Here is a 19,545-nt window from a genome sequence, read left to right on the forward strand (position 1 = left end):
TGGCCCTCCCCTTACAGACGCAGAAAGGGAGCCTGGGAGAGAGGGAATGACTTGTCTAAGACCACAGAGCACGCCTGTGGCTGAGCTTCCCCGTCTTCTGAAGGTTGGCGATGGGCACCTGGCTCTGTATGATCTCCTTCTTCACTTACTCCCCTCCCTGGGGGCAGCTCCATCCAGTAGAGGCCCTCCATGGTGGCGGCCCTATCCATCTGCTTCCTCCCTCGACCGAAAGGAAGGAAACCTGGGCACTCCCTGTGCAGGAGCTACAGACCTGACTCAGCCTTGAGGACAGGACAGGAGGGGCAGGGACCTTGCTCTCGCTGTTCTCCTCCTCCCTTCCCCCACGCCCCAAACAGGCGCTTCTGGCCTGGACTGGAGATGTATCGGTTCCCATGAACGGAGTCCGGCCCAATTCGGGGGGCAGATGGGGACGTGGGGGGCTGGCCCTATCAAAATCTTCCCGGTCACACAGACTCAGGTGCACCTCCCAGCTTTACCACCTACGGCTTGTGTGACCTTGGGCAAGAGGCCTTCTCTCTGGAGTTCAGTGCCCTCAGCTGTAAGGTGGAAGGAACAGCGCCCTCCTGAGGGGTGACCGTGAAGGTTAAAGACAGAGGCGGACGCGAGGGCCTGGGCCCATCGTGCCCGCTGCCAGGAAGCCCGCCATCCTGCCCCCTCAGGGAGCAGAGGGTGCGCAGCTGCCATCCCCGCCTCACTCTGCCCCCGACACAGTTCTGGCGATTCTCAATCAGCGCCGAAGCCCTACGTCCCTCAACGGCGGCAGGACCTGGACGCGGCTCCTTCTCCCTCCTCGCTCCGCAGCCAGCGGCGCGGACAACAGGTAAGCGGCGGAGCACCCCCGGAGGCGGCCGGGCGGAGGGGGCTGCGCCGCAGCGCTGCGGCAGGGCCGGGCCGGGCCGGGCAGGGAAGGGCAGGGGGCAGCGCGGCCGGGTCCAAGCCCGCCCCGCACCCCCTCCCTTCTCCGGCCTCTTTGCAACTTTGAGGAACTGCGGACTCCGGGGTCGGCGCGGGGCCGCTGCGGAGCGTGCGCAGGAAAGTTGGGTCCCAGCAACTGCAGCCTCGGGATCCCCAGACCCCCGCCGTGAGCGCCCGCACACGCGGACCCGCGGCGAGCTCGGTGGGGGCGAGGAGGCACGTGGTCGCCGAGCCGGCCCGGGCCGCTCCAGGAGCCGGACTCGCGCGCCGGGCCCGGGCTGCGTCCCGGAGCGTCCAGAGCCTTCGCCCCAGCCCCGCGCGGTCGCCCTGCCCGGGTCCCACCTCCGCGCGCCCCGCGCCGCTCCCCTGCCGGCTGCCCCCGGCCCGGCTGCGCCCCGCGCCGCGTGTCCTGCGGTGACCCTTCGAGCTCCCCGCTTCAGCTGCTCCCCTCCGGCGCCTGCGAGGCAGACGGCCGCCCGCCCCTCGCCTCCCGCGGGCACCCTCCGCGGCAGCCCCCGGTGAGCCCCACGCTGGGCCCGCCCTCCGCGCCCCGCGCCGCGCCGGTGCTCCCCGGCCTGGGCGGCGGCCGCGTCCTACCTTCGTCCGGCAGCCGCTGCAGGCAGAGCGCGAGGTTCCTCCGCCAGCCCCGCATCCCCGCGGCCGCCCTGCGGCCCGGGCCGGCCTCGCCAGCCCAGCCGCGGCCCCGGCCCCGGCCCCGCCCCCGCCCCCGCCGGGCCCGGCGGCGCAGCGCAGCGCTGGGGAGGGCCGCGGGCCAGGGGCGCGGCGGGCATGGGCGGCCGCCGAGGGTCGGGGGGCCCGCGAGGCCGCCAGGCGCTCGGCTCGGCTCCGGAGCCCGCGGCTGAGCAGACGCTCCCCGAGAGCGCGCGCTTTCCCGGCGCGGGGGCGGGGCGGGGCGGGGGCGGCGCGGAGCGCGGCCGGAGGGGACCTGCAGCCGCCGAGCCCGCGCGCCCCGCCGGCCTCCCGCGGCCCCGCACCCCGCGCGTCCCAGGAGCGCTGATTACCACGAGTTCGTCCGTTGACGAACGAGGGAAACAACGAATGGTTAAATGAATGGGTGAATAAGTGAGGGAATGAATGAGTGAATAAACGGGTGTGTGGGTGAGTGAGATGATGGTGACGGAATGAATGAATAAGTTGGTGAAGTGATGTATGATTTATGTAAATTAACGCGTGAGTAAATGGGTGAGGGAGCATGTAAATAAGCGACGGAGTAAATGACTGAATGGGTGAATCAATGAATGAGGGAGTGCTCCCTGGCCTCAGGCCTGGAAGAGGCAGGCGCCCTCACCCCTTCCCTGGGAGTGGGGTCTTCGAGTTGCATCTTGTGGAGGAGGCTCAGAGAGGGCGGGGCCTGTTCGCGGACCCAGCAGAGGCTGGAGGCTGGTGGTGAGGAGGCCGGTCTGTCTGCAGGCTTTGTCCACTGAACCTCATCACAGTTCCCCTCCATCAGCCGGCAGCCCCTGAGCTCACCAGGTCTCAGAGGCTCTGAGGAAGAACAGCCAGGGAAGGGCAACAGGGGGTCCTATCCTTCGAAGTCAGATTTGCTTCTTGCCTTAGGATGGGGGAGGGGGGAGGTGTGTGAGCAGTGCAGACAAAGGAGTACGACACAGCTAAGAAAAGGAGGGAGGTACTCTTTGGAAGAGGGCAAAGTGAAGTACGTGTTTATAATATGTGCAGAAAAAAGGAGTGAAGGCTCTGCCTTCATATTTGCTCAAGTGTGTGGAAAATTCTCACCAGTGGGCACGCAGATCTCCTTGGCAAGTGGAGTCAGTTGGCTGGGGGCAGATGGGAGAGACTCCATTTTCACTGAGTCCTCTTCCATGCCTCTTGAAATGTTGAACTCTAGAAATGCATTACCTATCTAAAAAATAAAGTTTTTAAATAAATAAAATTTTATGACAATACGAAGAAGCATTTGTACCTCGGTAAAGGCTGCCTCCCCGCTGCCCAATCAAGTCAGCCTATTTGCCTGGACACCCTCCCTCCCACCTCCTTCTCTGAGAGGGAGAGGGTCTTGCTAGTCAACAGCAGTGTGAAATATGAACGTGGGGTCAGTGTAGAGCATGCTACCTTCCATGAGTGCTGGGAGGAAAACAACTGGCTTCTGCTTGGATCTTGGGTTAGTGTGTTTTCAGCCAGGTGTCCTTGGGCAAATGACCTCATTTCTTTGAGCCTCAGATTCCCCACCTGCAAACTAGGGACCATCATAATGTCCTAACAGGATCCAGGAGAGCTGGAGCCAGGTGCCTGTATTCCAAAAGGGAGTCCAGTGGTGGAACCCCAGGCATCTTGATCCTATCGATGAAGCCATGTAAACTTTGGCCTTCAGAAGTACCCCTTTTGTAAGGTAAGGGTGGGCTTAGAACCCCAATACTTCTGCAAGGTTGGTATAACTAACCCATTTTACAAAGGAGGGCAATGTGGCCCAGAGAGGTTAAGTGTCTTTCCCAAGGTCACACAGCGAGGAGTTGGCAGAACTGGCATTCAAACCCAGATCTGCCCAGCCCCAAGTACCCCCAGACAGCGCTGCCCGCACAGTCTATGTGATATGCCTATTGTCTGTTTGTGCTCCTAAGATCCTCAAATATGGGTCACATAGCAGCCCCATATTAATACTGAATTATTAATTACTTCAATAAATAGGGCGCAGGCCCAGGGGATGGGGTGAGGGAGGGGCAGATCAGTACGCAGGCCCGAGTCTGCAGAGTGCTGACTCCACAACTTGTCTTAATGGCCATGAGCTTTGGACGAGGAGTGAATCTCCCCTAGCAGTAGACCTGTGAATCATTGCTGTCTGCACCCAGCGTGATGGTCTCACAGCCAGGATGCTGGCTGCTCAGAGGATGACGGGGCTGGGATCACTGATGGGAGAGGCAAAGGTGCCAGCACCAAGGTCAGGAGGCTCTGGCATAAGAGGTCAGTTAGGAAGGCAGGGCACAGACCTGGTAACTCTCCAGTGGCAGGAGAGGAACAGGAGTGGTACGAGGAGGAGGATGGGCCATGTGAGTGAGGGGAGAGGGTTCCAATTACCTATTGCTGCATAGAAGGCCACTCTAAACTTAAGTGGCTTAAAGCAACCATCTTATTATGGTTACGCATTCTACGGGTCAGGAATTTGGGCAGAGCAGAGGGAATGTCTCAGCTCCATGATATCTGGGCCTCAGCTGGGAAGGCTGTGGCTAGAATCACCTGCAGGCATCTTCCCTCTCTGGTGCCTGGGCTGGCATGACTCCCTGCGGCCAGGGCTTCCCTATGCTGTGGGCACCCTTGGGGCAGCTGAACGTCTCAGGCTAGGCTCAGAACTCCCAGAGCGAGGGTGCCGACAGCACAGGTGGAAACCGCTCCACTCTCATGACCCTGCATCAGAACTCAAGTGCATCGCTTCCTGCTAATCCTTAAAGCAGTCACAAGCCTCCCAAATTGCAGGCACAGACTCCCCCTCTTGTGGGAGGAATGTCAAAGAATTTGCAAGTATTTTTGAAAGCCACAGAAGGACAAAATGTCAGAGGACACAAGAGGAGGAAGAGTAACAGGAGACATCCTATTAACTGAATGAGAAGAAAGAGAAAAAGTAAAAAGAATGAGGAAGAGTTGGAGAAGAAATCATTTGCCAGGAGGAGTGATCAGAGAAGAAGTAGTAACAGGAGGAGGAGTGGTGCTTGGAGAGGTAACATTAAGCAAAGTAACAAGAAAAACCATAGCAGCCTGAACAGGATGAACTGTAGTTGGAATAGGAGGGTTAAAATAGGAGAAGCCATTGTGTAGGAGGGAGAGGAGAAAGAGAAGGTGTGCAAATAGTAATAAGAATGGCAGTAAAGGAGTAACCTTGCAATGTAATAGGACAAGGGGAGAATGTAGTAGGAATGGGACACTGTAAGCAGAGGAATCTGTAAGGGAAGTGGAGGAACAGTGTGGGAGAAATGAATGCATGATGTGGGCGGGAGTGGCAGTAATGGGAGGTGGTGTAGCAGAACAATTTAAGGACGCAGAAGGCTCCAGAACCAGGTGCATGGTTTCAGATCCACCTCCAAACTGCGTGGCCTCTGCTCAGTTTCTGAACTTTGCCTCAGTTTTCTTATCTGTAAAATGGGCATGGTGATACAAATCACACCTCCCTGATGAGGCTGTTGTGAGGGCTGATGAGTTAATTTGTAAAAATCATTTAGTGCCTGGCTCATACGGGCCCTGTGTAAGGTTAGCTGCTGTTACTGATTTGTTAAGACCATGGAAATGGGAGAGGTATCCCAAGCCAGTGACAGTTGCTGCAGAGGGACCTGTCAGGGAAGTAGGACCAGCAGAGTGAGGACTGTAAGCCCTGCCACCAAGAACAAGTCTGTCACTCACCAAGGAGTGGCACCCAGGCCTCAGCCAGGCCTCCAGGCCCCGGGCCAGGGCTCTCTGGGGAGAAGGGGAGAAGGTTCGGCTCCAGGTGCTCAGGGCTGGTGCCCTAGAACTTTCTTGACCCCAAACTCTGTCTGCACTTCCTGGGAACCAGCCAAACTTTGGTGACGAGCAGGCACAATCTGATCCGGTGAAGCAGGGGGGCTGAGCAAACCACCGGGGTGCAGCAAGGAATTATTACTACTTATCTTTCTCTTTATCATCGAAAATATAAAGTAAGCAAGCTTCACTGGTATTTAATATATGGATTGAGTGGGGGATGTATATTTAATTTATAAGTATGTACATATTTAGGGGGTACATGCTCCCAAATTGTTTTTACCAATAGGGTGTGAGACCACAGAATTCGAAGAACTGCATGTAAAGGTAATCACACCTGAGCCAGCCAGCCCTCCAGGGAGTGTGTGTGTGGACTTGCCCTAACAATTGCTCCGCAATTACTGCAGGGCTCCCAGCGCTGTCCAAGGCCTCTCTGGGTCTTGCTTCTCTTCTCAAGGCCTGAGTCTGGGGCTGGGTTCCCCATAATCCTGAGCTTTTCTTTCACTCCTTCGCCGATTATTGCCGTCAAAAAGTTGGCATTCTACATTTTTATGTACCCTTCCCCTTCCAAGAAAATAATCCAAATATTTCCAGATGGACTGCCAGGACGTGGCATTGAGCACTTGAAAAAGCACAGGCTTCTGAGTCCCCCAAGCCCAAGTTCAAATGCCAGCTCCACTCAATGGGTCCTTGCTGAGAACCTACTGTGTACGAGGCACTGCACTTTGTACAGGCGTAGATCAGTCACTTGGACAAAATCCTTGCTCTTACAACTTACATCCTAAGGGAGCAGCTGATGTGCTGCATGGCCTGAGGCAGGTCACTGTACCTCTCTGAGTCTCAGTTCACTCATCTGTGACGTGAGGCTCCTAACCCCCAACTCTGCAGTACGGCTGTGATGAAAAGAGGTCTGGGATCTGGGGCCTGGGCCATTCAAGGGAAGTCGTCTCGGGGGCCTAGACCTGGAAGGAACCTCAGCCCAACCCCCCATTCTGCAGCTATTGACAAAAGCAGGTGTGTGACGGGTAGTGACTTGTCCAAGGTCACTCAGCGAGGTGGGGCAGAGCAAGAACGCCCAGGAGTCATCTCTTGTCCCTCTTTCCTCCAGTCCAAGGCTCTCTGCCTGGTTCAGCCAGGACTGAGGGGGCCCGTCATATTCCAGGGGACAAGAAAGCACTTTGACCGCGGAGTTTAGCTGGAAGCCTACTTCTAACCTCTCACTCCACCCCCGAGTGGTCCTGGGGGAAATGTGCCCTGGCTCCCCTGGAGAAACAGCAGATTCTGGTGTCTGGGCCAGAACAACCTGTGGGAGCCCCAGGCAGTCCAGCCTTTGAGTCACATGGAAACAACTATTCTTTAAATACCAGTCCAGCCTCAGATATTCAAGGAAGAGGCCCAGCACAGCATAGGCAAGGGTGAGGAAGTGCCCGCAGGGCCAGGAGCTCAGCTCCAGCCACAAACCTGCACATCTTACTCAGCAAAACCAAAGCCTGATTCCCGTCCCACCCTTTTGTCTGAAGACGATTCAGTGGGCATGCTTTCACCCTTCCTGCAGCTACAGGGGCTCACCAAAGGATGATTTCATTGAATCCACAGAGGACTCTACTCCAGAGCCCTGGGATATATAATTTTCTCCATCTTGGTACATTCGCAGGGATATTTTACACCCTAAGGTTGGGGAGACCAGGAAACTGCCTGCCTTGCCTGACCCTCAATCCAGGTCAGTGTCTATGAGCTTGGGCTAAATGTCTCCAGAGAAATGTCTTTAAATAAGTAGATTCCATACTTGAGATGTGACCAGAACTGCCCAAAGCCATCTCTGTTTGCCCTGTCACATTTGCACAGTTAGGTTTTGTTTGTTTGTTTAAACCAATCATGGTCTCTTCTTCAAAAACCATGAGAAAGGAAGACATTAATCACCCCATTCTATATGTAGCTTGTATCAGAGAGCTGCACAGGCATCCAGGACTTGAGGGGTCAAGATCTTAGACAGAGGGCAGCTCACCAAGATGAGCCCAACATCCTCCCTTGGCCCATTTGGGCAGGGACGGGGTGGAGAGGTGGAGGTGGAGAAGCCGAATGAGCTCTAAGTAGTTTCCTGGGGCTGACTAGACAAAGTATGAAGTTCAGGGCTACCAAAGCCACCAGGACTTGAAGATCCCAGAGAGAAGGGAGGCACAGAGAAGTAAGGCTGACTCTCAGTACCAGTTTTTCCCACAGGCATTTGCTACTGAAAAGCAGAATTGAAGTGTTCTCCAGTCTCACCGCACGTAGGAGACAAAGTTGCAGTTTGGAGACCCTCAGGTAGGAGAGGCCCTAGGAACCGTCCTGGGTTTTATTTAGCGGGGACCCTGGGGAGTTATAGCCCAGGAGTAAGGGGGAACCACAGGTAGACCAAGACTCACAAAAACTGCAGTCCAGTTTTGAATCAGTTCAGCCCCTGATTACACTAAGGTGACACGTCCTAACTCTAGCTATGTCACAGGAAAGGACAAATCTTCCCTGGAGGAAGCTAACATTGTGAAGATTCTTTTCAATTTCTCATGCACAATGTTTGGCATTCAGTTTTCAAAAATTGTTTTTAACCAGACACACCAATAAGCAGAGCCAAAATGAAAAAAAAAAAAAATAGCCAATAGAAATAGACCCAAAGGTGACCCAGACTTTAGTGTTATCAGTTGTGGATGTTAAAACAACTGTTACTGTTATGTTCCAGAAAATGTAACAAATGCTGACTCTCACCAGAGAACTGGAATCTATAAGAAATAACCAATTGCAAATTTAATAACTGAAAAATACAATCACTGAAATCAAGAACTCAGTAGATGGGTTTACAAGATGATTGTGTGCCTCTGAAGAGATGATTTGTGAATTGGAAGATAGGTCAGTAGGAAATATATAGAAAAATATTTCCAATATAAAGAACAAAAATGATGGAAAATACAGGAAAGGGACACAGGAAAATACAGATGTTCTGGGCACAGTGAAAAGGCTTAACTTACAAGTAAGAACTACAGTCCCAGAAGGGGAAGACAAGTATAATGGAACAGAAGCAATAGTCCTGATAATGACCAAGAATATTCCAAAACTGAGAAAAAGACACCAAACCACAGTTCCAATAAATGCTACAAACCCAAAGCAGGATAAACGTAAGGCAAACCACACCTAAGCCTGTAAAATTGCGAAAATCCAAAGACAAAAAACAAACAAACAAAAAGACTTAAAAGCTAGTCAGAGGAAAAAAGACACATTACCTTCAAAGCAACAGTGGTCAGACTGACAGTTAACTTCTTAACAGAAACCTTGGAAGGTGGAAGACTGTGGATGGTGGCATCTTTAAAGTAGGGACAGAAATCAACTGCCAACTTAAAATTCTGTACACAGAGAAAATATCCTTCCGAAAGAAGGCAAAATAAAGACACAGACAAGTGAGAGAAATGTTACCCCCAGACCACACTAAAAGCAATTCTATGGGAGTTCTCCAAGCAGAAGGTAAATAATCCCAGATGGAAAGGTGAGCATGCAGAAAGAAATGAGGGTTAAATCTGGAGTAAATTGAAATGAAACTTGACTGTACAAAAAAGCTATAATAATGTCTTCTGGGGTTTGAGATACATGTAGCATTAAAATGCATGAAACAACAGGCCAAGTAAAAATGGAGTTAAAAACAGCATAAGGTCCTAGTATGCTCTCCAATGTGATAAAAGTACTAATTTACGCCAGACTCTAATAAAGATACATGTCTGGAGCTTCCTAGGTGGCGCAGTGGTTAAGAATCCGCCTGCCAATGCAGAGGACATGGGTTCGATCCCTGCTCCAGTAAAAAAAAAAAAAAAGATACATGTCATAATATTGAGGGTAACCAGTAAATCAATATATATAACCAGCAAATAATATATAAGTAATAAAGTAACAGAGGGGGGAAATGAAATAAAAAATATTTCTTGATTAGTCCAAGATAAGGAAAAAGGAAACAAAACATAAAACAGGTGGTACAGATAGAAAATAAATGGTGGCATTGTAGATATAAAATAGAATCAATGCAATAGATACTGTTGAAGTACTTACTACTTGCAGGACTGTGCTCAGTGCAAGATACACAGACAATTAAATCACAGTCCCTTTCACCATGCAATTTAGTGGGGATATTAAGGAGAGGGAGCAATCTTGTCCTCTCCTGTTGAAATTCAAGTGAGGCTTCATGAAGATGGTGATATTTGAACTGGGCTGTTAAGGATGGAAAAGATTTTACACACACAAGAGCTAGAGCAGGCCTGCTAGGAGGACACGGGCAACGTGGACAAATGGCCACTGGCAGTAAGAAGCACTGGGTAACAGAGGAGCAGAACAGTGTGAATGGGTAGGACTTCCCTGGTGGTGTAGCAGTTAAGAATCCGCCTGCCAATGGAGGTGACATGGGTTCAAGCCCTGCTCCAGGAAGATCCCACATGCTGAGGAGCAACTAAGCCTGTGTGCCACAACTATTGAGCCTGCGCTCTAGAGCCCACGAGCCACAACTATTAAGCCCATGTGCCACAACTACTGAAGCTGGCACACCTAGAGCCCATGCTCTGCAACAAGAGAAGCCACCGCGATGAGGCACCCACGCATCGCAATGAAGAGTAGCCCCCACTCGCTGCAACTAGAGAAAGCCCGTGTGCAGCAATGAAAACCCAGTGCAGCCAATAAATAAATAAATAAATTTTAAAAACATAAAAAAAAAAAACAACTGTGTGGATGGGGCAGAATGTTTGCTCATGAGAATCATGGCGGGGAAAGAAAGTAATGAAGACCTGTTGAGCTGGGTGAGGAGTAACCTTCAGTCCAGCACAGGGAGTAAGGACCACATTTCCAAACCATGAAAACAAATAGCTGGAAGGAGGCTAGATCGAGTTCATCTAGTCAAACTTCCCACTTTACAGATGAGGACATTGAGACTTGAAGCTCAATTAGTAAGCTTTCTTAGTACAAGTATAATATGGACTGATGCGGGTTTTTGAGACTTCGTTCTTGTGGCCCTCAGGGCGGATGGATTGGAGAGGCAAGGTCAGAGGCAGGGAGACCAATGAGGGTTGTGTGATGGTCCATGTGAGGGTGAGGGGCCCTGCCCTGGGGCAGGGATCCTGGAGATGGATGAAGGGGAGGAGGCACATATGGGTGACATTGTGTGATGTGGCTATGCTCCAGCAACGAAGGCTGGCTGAAAACCCCATGTGAATGAGTTTCAGGGTTCTCCAGTGAACCAATAGGCTGCGTGTGTGTGTGTGTGTGTGCATGTATACATACATATAGATACTGACATATCGAAATATAAATATATTGACATAGATAGATAGGTATAGATATAGAGATTTATTATAAGAAATTGGCTCCCGTGATTATGGGGCCTGAGAAATCTAGACCAAGGAACGCTAATGATGTATGTTCCAGTCCGAGTCCTAAGGCAGGAGAATAACAATGTCCCAGCTCAGAGACTGGCAGAGAGAAAGGATTCTTTCTTACTCAGCCTTTCATTCTGGTCAGGCCTTCAGTGGATTGGGTGAGGCCCACCCACACCGGGGAGGGCAAGCTGCTTTCCTAACTCTACGGATCCAAATGTGAATCCCGTCCAGAGACACAGCCACACCCAGGATAATGTTTGACCAAATATCTGGGCACCCTAAGGCCGATCAAGGTGACATACGAAATTAACCATCGCACCACGTTAGCCGTAGGCCCTTCTACCCAGCATGCTCGGGGAGAGGCCAGCCTAGGCCCAGAACACACAGTGTGAAATCATGCCCCCCAAATCAGGGTGATGGCATTGTGAACCTTTTGGGGAAAGGAATGAGCGTTTATCAAGCCGCTGGCACGTTTGTGCCAGGCCAAGCACCATAGCTAAGGGTGATCTCATTTAATGCTCCTCCTCACCCTCAGAGGAGGGTTCGTGCTTCGTCCTTTGCAGCTGAGGGGACTGAGTCCCAGGGAGGCAAAGCGTGGCAGAGCTGCAGCCCCAGCGTGACTCCTCCAAGGCACACACAGGTCTACAGCAACAGCCAGACTTACAAATGACTCGACCCACAGGTATTAATTACAGGAACATTACCTGCCATACCCAACAGACCCCCAAATCCATAGTGGCTCAAGTGTGAGATATGCGTATGGCTCACTCATGTGACGTTCAACACCACCTTCTCCATGCAGTGATTCAGAGATCAAGTTTCTTCTGTGTTGTGACCCCGCCATTTCCACATGGTTACATACGTTGAGCTGGTGAAAAGGGAAACAGGAAGCAGGGATGTTCGAAAGGGTTTTAAGATCCAGTCCCGGAAGAGGCTTACACCACACAAGATACATACACACACAGAGTCTCAGATTAGGCCAAGCCTTAGACGGGGACTCTTTTACAAGCGCTTATTTAGGGAGCGCTCGGGAGTGCCTGGTAAGGGAGGGAGGGAAACCCGATGAGGCAGCGAAGTCAACCAAGGAGGGAGGTGGTTTCAGGAGAAGTGTGACCCCACAGGTCGCTCTGCAGCACGAACAATACTTGAGGGAACAATACTTTCCCCCATCCCAAGGGAGAAGTATAGCATCCCAGACAGCCCCCGGGAGGCTCCTGTTGGCTGAAAGCCATTCTCAGGAGAAGGTGCAGCCGGAGCTGTTAGCAGCCAACACACACAGCAGCTGGGCGGTGGGTGCGCCGTTTTGGTGACAAGGAGCGGGGTGGAGTGCTCACAGCATCTACTACAACAGGAGAGAAAGAAAAGGTTTCCTGCAGGAGAGGGGTTTTGACCAGGGTCATGAAAAATAGAGTTTTCCTAGAGTGGGGCATTAAAAACGCTGATTTGGTACCTACTATGAGCCAAACACTCTCCCCACATCTGAGCTTGTCTTGTCCCCAGACAGCAGCCTTGCCATATTGTCTGCGAGTGCCTGTCCCTGCCTGGACTGTGTGCGGCCTTCTGAGGGCAACGTCTGTGTCCATTCACTTTCTACCAGTGCCCCTTTCTCCAGCTCCACACTGTGTGCCAGGCCTGCAGGTGCCAGAATCCCCACTGTGCTGGGGACCAGTGAGGAACACAGACAGGTCGGCAAATGGGTCAGCACGAGGCAAGACTGGCCAAAATGCCCCAGGAGTAGTCCCAGCACCTGGCCCCGTGCTCGTGCGGGAGAGGGGCTAAGTGTTTGCTGAATGAGAGAAGAATGTCCTTCCCGGTCCTCCCAGGTCCCCAAGGCCTCGCTGTGTCCCTGATACAGAGTACGCTTCTCAGTAGAAATTTGTGGAGTGGATGTTCCTGGGGTTGGATTTGGGCTCAGAAATTGCTTTCTGGTCACTCATCACTGTGGCTAAGTGCACCCTGAGCTCGGGAATGTGCCTCTACAGATCCCAGCGTTGCCAGCCTGTCCCTGGCCCCCACCCCCGTGGACAGGCCTAGCGCCAGGCCTCAGCTGTCCTCCTCCCATTCCTGGTGTCTTTGCAGGAACAGGATGTTTAGCACGTCCGGTGGCAGAATGAGAAATGTATACTTTGTTTCTACATCCACTGTGTCCATTGTCTTTGTCAGCCAGGGCTGCCATAACAACACGCCTCAGGCTGAGTAGGCTAACCGAAATCTATTTCCTTACAGTTCTAGAGCCTGGGGGGTCCAAGGTCAAGGTGCCACCAGGGCCAGCGTCCGGTGAGGCTCTCTGCTTGGGTTGCAGACGGCCACCTGCTCCATGAGTCCTCATGTGACCTCTCCTCATGCTCCCATGGAGAGAGAGAGCTCTGGTGTCTCTTCCTCTTCTTAGCAGGGTACCAATCCCAACTTGAGGGCCCCGCCCTCATGACCTCACCTAAACCTAATCACCCTCAAAGGCCCCACTCCAAATACCATCACGTGGGGGTTAGGGCTTCAACGTATAAATTTTGGGGAGACACAGTTCAGTGCATAGCCACCATCTGTGGTGTGGGTGCAAGGCATAAAGGGTGAATGAGGTGTAAAAAGTCCCTACCCTCCTGGAGCTTAGATTCTAGAGGGAAGGGGGGAAATGGAGAAGAGTGAAAAAATATATGAGATATAATGAGTGGTCAAAAGAAAACAAAAAGGGCTGTGACAGAGACAAAGTAGAGTCTACTTCGTGAGGAAGATCAGAGAAGGCTTCTCCGAGGAGGTGGCACTTAAGCTGAGATTTAAGTGGCAAGGAGAAGGCAGTCAGGAGAGGGTAAGGGGAGCACATCCTGGGCCCAGAAGAGAAGAACAAGCTGAACCAGTTGGAGGCACTACGTGAGGACTCCAGCCACTGCAAGATTTACAGGAAAGGAGGCTGTGGTCAGAAATGGGGTTGAAAAAAATGGGCTCCATGGCCCCATAAGGGGTTTCAATTTCACTCTAAGGGCAACTGGAAGCCATGTGGGGTTTGGAATAGGGGAGAGGCATGGTCAGATTCACGTTGCCAGAAGTTTCTTTGGCATTCTGTGTGTGGGTGGCCTGCAAGAGTCCATTCTGTATAGGAATGGACTTCAAGAAGGAATGAAAGAGAGGTGGTCATCGGAGCCTGGGGAAGGGTCTAAACTTGAGCTAGTGGTGGTCTGGGGCAAAGCAGGGGGGATACAGAGTAGGTGGGGGAGGTTACACCACTCGGTCCTAGCTCTTTACCCCCTGGAGCCTCACCCTTTACCGTTTAACTTTGCAGCACCTGTTCCTTCATGCTCGACTTGGCCGCGTGAGTTGCTCCAATCAATGGGATGTCAGCCGATGTGACCCCAGCAGAGCCTAAACTGGGCCTGTGCACTTGTGGGGGGCTTGCCCCGAGCCTCTGCCGTCACCATGCACTGGGTGGGCCTGGCGGAGGATGGGAGACATGTGGAGCTGTCCCAGGCCAAGGCCAGCCTAGATCTGTGGCCAGTCAGCAACTCCCAGACACGTGAGAGTCCGTCCAAGATTAGAGAGCTGCCCAGCCCACCCCCAGCTGATCCTGGACACATGAACAGATGCTATCATTGGTTGCTCTGAGGTCTGGAGTTGTTTGTTATACAGCAATATAGTAGCCCCGCTCTGATCCTTGGGAGATACAGTCTAAGACCAGCCGTGGATGCCTGAAACCCTAAGTTGTACCAAAACCTATATAGACTGTCCTTTTTTTATGATAAAGTTTAATGTATAAATTAGGCACAGTCAGAGACTCTCTGAGATGCCAGCATCACTACTCTTGCACTTTGGTACCATTGTCAAGTAAAAGAAGATCTACTTGAACACAAACACTGCGATACCAGGACGGCCCACATGATAACCAAGACGGCTGCTAAGTAACATAGGAAGCGTACCCAGCGTGGATGTGCTGGACAAAGGGATGATTCACGTCCCAGGTGGGAGGGAGCGGGACGGTACAAGATTTCATCGCACTATCCAGAACAGTGAGAATGTAAAACGTATGAATTGTTTATTTCTGCAATTTTCCACTTAAAATTCCACAATTGACCCCAAGTCACTGACACCGCGGAAAGCGAAACTGTGGATGGGGTGAGGGGTGACTGCTGGGTTGTCTTACTAGATAGCAGATACAGGAGGAGACAAAACCAGACCAGCACGCTGATGTTTGCATGTGGGAGTGCGGGGTGGGGGGAGCCTGGGGGACCCCCGTTTTCTGGATGGATGGGGTGCCCTAAATACAGACAAGAAAGAGGGGGTTCAGAGGCTAGTAAGGGAGCAGTTCCGTGGAAAGGATCAGAAGACCCCTTCTCCTTGCTCTGAAGGACAACAGGAAGCCCCCGAGGGCTCTCGAAGCAGGACAATGACCTGCGATGGTGAGGAAGGGTGTGTCCTGAACGGAATGCTCCCGTTCCCCTGGGGTTTTCCCAGAGGTTGAATCTAAGCAAATGTCTCCTGTCCATTCTGTTTCCAGAGAGAAACAGACCGTTTCCCCCTTTTTCCAGTTGCTAGGACACTCATCTGTGTGAGAAAGGCGTGGGAACATCTGGTTGGCGGGAACAGCGCTTCTGGGAATTTCCTTCGTGTCTGATTCTATCGACTCTCCTGGTGCTCCTGAGGGCCAGGGCTGTCCGGCAAGGAGGGGGCAGCTCAGGCTGGTCACCCAGGTGGCAGCGAGGAGGGCGGAGCCCCTTTCAGTGAGCACCGCCTCATGCTTGTCAGTCCAGGTGCACGGGTGCTGCTCCCCAGCCCAGAGGGGCCGGCGCTCAGGGTTTAGGGACCACCCTCGCTTTTTCCTGCTGTATCTTTCTTCCAAAGATAGATATTAGTTTTGTGTCTATTACCTGTCTCCCTCACTAAACATAAGTTCCATGAGGCTGATGCTTTGTTTTGTCACCAGTGTACCCCTGGTGCATAGAAAAATGTCTGGCATGTAATAATAATAGTACTAAACAGTTGCGGAGGGCTTACGGGCTGCATGGCACTTTTGTTATTCCTTTAGATAGACTAATCCTTTTAGACTTCAAAATGACCCTTCAAAACTTGAGTAGTATGTTTGTTCCTATTTCAGAGGTGAGGAAACTGAGGCACAAAGAGATGAAATAACTTGCTCAAGGAAGTAGCAGAACTGGGAATCCCAGGCAGTCTGGCCCCAGAACCTGTGCTCAGAGAGGAAAGACAATTTGTTGAATGAATCAATGACCTTGGCCCCACGTCCCACAGGGGAACTGGGGTCAGGAGTCCCGTCCCCTCCCTAACAGACACAACAGCAGGACTCATCACTCCCATCTTCATGAGGTGTGGATTTCCAGGGTTCCTGTTTATCATTTGTGAGATGTGGATTTGGGGGGCGGCTGGGGGGGGGTTGTGTGGGGGTGGCTGGGTTGTGCGGGGGTGGCTCTGCTCAGAACCATTCAAACGCAAGGTCACAGCCTTCCCTCCAGGCCACCAGCACCTTGTCAGACTCTAGGCACCTTCACCACCTCCTATGGAGTGGTGGGCAGGGGCTGTGCACGCAGGGTAAGTCAGATAGAACCAGAGGCACCTCAGGGCACAGATGGGTCCTTCCTGCTGCCCTCTGGGCAGTGATCCTCACTGGGTGCCCAAAAGGACACCCAGACCTCCTCAGCCCTGGGCCGCTCATCCCTCATCTCCTCCCTGCTTTCTCAATCTAGAAAAGCGTTCAAAATTCTGAGGACCAGGTCACCTGGCTCTTCATCTGTTCTTCCCAAATCTATTGTTTAGAGCACCAATTTGTGCATTGACTCGGCTTCGCTTTTTAAAACCCGAGAGGCCGAACTCAGGAAAATCAAAATGGCATTTGAAACGTATCAGTCTTGGCCTTGGAATTCAAAGTTCCCAGCATTTGAGACTCAAAAGTCTTAACTTTCAAACTAGAAAGTCTTTGCTCTTGAAATTCTTGGCATTTGAATTGAAAAAGTCTAGGCTTTTAAAACTCAAAGCTTTTCCCCCCTCTGTGTTTCTGTTTATCATTCTTTTTCTGAAACAATGTAGGATGGGAGAGAGCAAAAGATTGGGGATAGGACAGCTCTGTGAGTATATGTGTGTGTGTGTATGTGTGTGTTCATATGCGTGGGGAGGAACATCAGTGAATACCTGTGGATAAGGGGTTAACCAAACCGTTTCTCTTTCTCTTAAGAATAAATTTGATGTTGGGTTAACTTACTATCTCTGTTAACCCTGGAAACCAGAGAAAGTTGGCATGTTAGCTGTGTTGCCAGACAACATTGCTTATGTTAAAAATGACTCTTGATTGGTGAGTTGCATCTGGACTGGAAGGACCATGAATGAGTTATAAATGCCCCATAGGGATGCTGAAATGTTGAGCTTCCCTGTGTATTGATACAAAGAGTCTTATAACTAGGCATGTCCCTTGCAGGCTCCTTGGAAACTCTGGGTATGAAGCTGTTATTACAAGAGACATCGACTCCTAAGGCATGAATCTTTGAGGTCCACATTTCTTGCCCAGTGAGGATCTCATCTCCTGGACCTAAGGGGTCACCTGAGGACAAAACACCCCTGAGCTGCTGTGGGAAGTCCCAGGGATGGGAACAGACAGGCTGTTCCTTGGACTGTGTCCTAAGTGACAAGTGTGTCCGATAGTCAGGTGGGAATTTCATTTTTTAATTGAGCCCATAGAAGAACCCCCTCCGGTGGCCTCGCTCCTTAAGCTCACATATCTGTTTCACTTACAGCTAGGGAAGCACTTGGAATATACAACTTAGTTGGAGAAACATCTAAAGGGAGGGAAAGGCAATGCCCTCCACGTGCCCAAGACCCCTGCCTAGTGTACGAGAGTTCATCTCATCTCACAGCACCCCCTTCAGGTGAGGATAACCATGCCTATTTTACAGATGAGGAGACCGAGGCTCCCAGAAGTAAAGAGACTTGCTGAAGGTGACCCAGACAGCTGATGCTGGGAAGACATCAAGTACCGACAAGTACTGGTTCAGTACAGGCTCTTTTGGGTATGAGCCGGCAGAACTTGTGGGCTACTCTGAACCTCAGTCTCTTGCTCAAAATAAATGGATGTAATCATATGTACTAGAAGGCTGTAAGGCTTGAGATAGTCCACTTTCAGATGTCAGGTGCTACAGTGCAATAGAATTCAAAATCTTCCCCCAGTCTCCCCACTGTCTGCTGCCAACCCACCCCAGGGGCTGTACTCTCTGACAACAGTCTCTAGCTGCCATTGGCCACATGGCAGATGTCCCCAGTCCTGCAGGGTAGCATTTTGGTGGCACAGAGTGTCCCAGGGCATAGCTAGCACAGAGGTGCTGGCTGTGTTTATAGCCAAATCTGATTCAAAATGAAGAGCCTGATTGCCAGCATTCTAGAATTGCCTCTGGTAAAATGTGAGTAAACATAGCTGTTGTTAAAGCAGTTGGAAAGAGTCCATCCATTCAATAAATATTTGATGAGCACCTACTATGCATGGGGCATTGTGAATACTGCTATCTGTGAGCACACATAATCCTTGGCCTAGAATTTCAGTCTAGTTAGGGAGACAGACATCAATCAAGTAACTGCTCAAATTAATATATCGTTTTTTAAAAGATAGCAAATGTTACAAAGGCAAATTGCAGGGTGCTATGAAAACTTGTAACAGGTGGTCTGTTGTAAACGCCCTCATTTTCTCAACTTTCCTTTGGGGACCCACTTTTACCTTCCACCAGTCCATGTGATTCAGCTGGTGATGGTGAGTCTAAGGTAGGCACATGACCCTGGCCAATCAGAGCATTCCACTTCCTGACCACTTCAATGGTTGGCCAGGGATATACGTGTAACTTAAATCTGGCCAATGAGATTCAACTCTGGGACTTTTATAGGGACAATTGGGAAAAGACAGTTCTCTTTCTGCTGGGGTTTCTAAAGTAGAAGAACAAAAAATCTGGGTTTAGGGAGGGAGGGGATATGGGGATATGTGTATAAATACAGCTGATTGACTTTGGTGTACCTCATAAGCTGGTACAAGAGTGTAAAGCAATTATATTCCAATAAAGAGCTTAAAAAAATTCAAAAAAAACAAAATCTGGGTTTTCCATGGGTGCCCCAGGGGAGAACACGCCTGAGCCTGGAGTTCTTTGGAGGAAGGTTGAGAGATTTGTCATCAGACAGCTTCCTGGCAATGTCATTTGAGACCCTAGATCCAGCTATACCTGAAACCATTACCCACAGGCTTTCCTGTTATCTGAACCAATAATCACCCTTTTTTGGCTTAAGTCAGTTTAAGTTTGTTTTTCCACCACTTGCAATTGAGAGCTTGGCCTAATACAGGACTAACAGGTCTTGGAAGGCTTTCCTGAGGAGTGACATTCATGCTGAGTGCTGCAGCACGAGTAAGAGTGAACTAGGCAAGGAGGCCAAGTCTGAAGTCAGCAGCTTTGGCTTGAAAATCTTGAGAATCCAGAAAAAGGAAGAGCCCTTCATCCTGTGTAGGCAGAAAAAGGACAAATGAGGGGAGATCATCATGGGGAAAAGGCAAGTCCCAAATCACACTTATACTTAAATCATTCATTGTTCTTCATTTCAATAAACATGGAAATGCTTTTTGTTAAGACCTATACTATAATTAATTCCCCTTGCAGACAGAAAGATGCCCTTCCCTGCACTGGCCATTTGCTCAGGACGAGGCCCAAGCCTGCCTTCAAAAGCACTTCTGCTTCTGGCTTTGGAGGCAGAAATATTTTTTTTAAAGGAAGGGGGCAATTAAATCAAAAAAGTAATAACAGACTGA

Source organism: Hippopotamus amphibius, chromosome 13 (assembly GCF_030028045.1).
Source record: "Hippopotamus amphibius kiboko isolate mHipAmp2 chromosome 13, mHipAmp2.hap2, whole genome shotgun sequence".
Lineage (NCBI taxonomy): Eukaryota > Metazoa > Chordata > Mammalia > Artiodactyla > Hippopotamidae > Hippopotamus > Hippopotamus amphibius.